We start from the raw sequence: 2,023 nt of genomic DNA, 5'->3' as shown, positions 1-2,023 counted from the left end.
TAGGAACAGACTCCACCCCCTCTTCAGCCTGGTCCCCTTAGGACCAGACTCCACCCCCTCACACACAGCCTTTTCAACCTGGTCCCCATAGGAACAGACTCCACCCCCACACACACGCCTTTTTAGCCTGGTCCCCACTGACTCCACCTCCTTTTCAGCCTGGTCCCCATAGGTAGACTCCACCTCCTCACACACCGCCTTTTCAGCCTGGTCCCCATAGGAACAGACTCCACCCCCTCACAAACTGCCTTTTCAGCCTGGTCCCCATAGGAACTGACTCCACCCCCTCTTCAGCCTGGTCCCCATAGGAACAGACTCCACCAACTCACACACCGCCTTTTCAGCCTGGTCCCCACAGACTCCACCCCCTCACACACCGCCTTTTCAGCCTGGTCCCCATAGGAACAGACTCCACCCCCCACGCACCGCCTTTTCAGCCTGGTCCCCATAGGAACAGACTCCACCCCCTCTTCAGCCTGGTCCCCTTAGGAACAGACTCCACCCCCTCTTCAGCCTGATCCCCATAGGTAGACTCCACCTCCTCACACACAGCCTTTTCAGCCTGGTCCCCATAGGAACAGACTCCACCCCCTCACACACCGCCTTTTCAGCCTGGTCCCCATAGGAACTGACTCCACCCCCTTTTCAGCCTGGTCCCCATAGGAACAGACTCCACCCCCTCACACACAGCCTTTTCAGCCTGGTCCCCATAGGAACAGACTCCACCCCTCACAAACTGCCTTTTCAGCCTGGTCCCCATAGGAACTGACTCCACCCCCTCTTCAGCCTGGTCCCCATAGGAACAGACTCCACCAACTCACACACCGCCTTTTCAGCCTGGTCCCCATAGGAACAGACTCCACCCCCTCACACACCGCCTTTTCAGCCTGGTCCCCATAGGAACAGACTCCACCCCCCCCACGCACCGCCTTTTCAGCCTGGTCCCCATAGGAACAGACTCCACCCCCTCTTCAGCCTGGTCCCCTTAGGAACAGACTCCACCCCCTCTTCAGCCTGATCCCCATAGGTAGACTCCACCTCCTCACACACAGCCTTTTCAGCCTGGTCCCCATAGGAACAGACTCCACCCCCTCACACACCGCCTTTTCAGCCTGGTCCCCATAGGAACTGACTCCACCCCCTTTTCAGCCTGGTCCCCATAGGAACAGACTCCACCCCCTCACACACAGCCTTTTCAGCCTGGTCCCCATAGGTAGACTCCACCTCCTAACACACCACCTTTTCAGCCTGGTCCCCATAGGAACAGACTCCACCCCCTCACACACCGCCTTTTCAGCCTGGTCCCCAAAGGAACTGACTCCACCTCCTTTTCAGCCTGGTCCCCAATGGTAGACTCCACCTCCTCACACACCGCCTTTTCAGCCTGGTCCCCATAGGAACAGACTCCACCCCCTCACACACCACCTTTTCAGCCTGGTCCCCATAGGAACTGACTCCACCCCCTCTTCAGCCTGGTCCCCATAGGAACAGACTCCACCAACTCACACACCGCCTTTTCAGCCTGGTCCCCATAGGAACAGACTCGGAAAAGCTGACCACGACTCCATTTTGTTGATCCCTGCCTACAGACAGAAACTAAAACAAGAAGCTCCCACGCTGAGGTCTGTCCAACGCTGGTCCGACCAAGCTGACTCCACACTCCAAGACTGCTTCCATCACGTGGACTGGGAGATGTTTCGTATTGCGTCAGACAACAACATTGACGAATACGCTGATTCGGTGTGCGAGTTCATTAGAATGTGCGTTGAAGATGTCGTTCCCATAGCAACGATTAAAACATTCCCTAACCAGAAACCGTAGATTGATGGCAGCATTCGTGTGGAACTGAAGGCGCGAACCACTGCTTTTAATCAGGGCAAGGTGTCTGGTAACATGACTGAATACAAACAGTGCAGCTATTCCCTCCGCAAGGCTATCAAACAAGCTAAGCGCCAGTACAGAGACAAAGTAGAATCTCAATTCAACGGCTCAGACACAAGAGGCATGTGGCAGGGTCTACAGT

The sequence above is a fragment of the Oncorhynchus tshawytscha genome, linkage group LG11 (genome assembly GCF_018296145.1).
Source record: "Oncorhynchus tshawytscha isolate Ot180627B linkage group LG11, Otsh_v2.0, whole genome shotgun sequence".
Taxonomy (NCBI): Eukaryota; Metazoa; Chordata; class Actinopteri; order Salmoniformes; family Salmonidae; genus Oncorhynchus; species Oncorhynchus tshawytscha.
Note: the sequence above shows the minus strand (reverse complement) of the source record.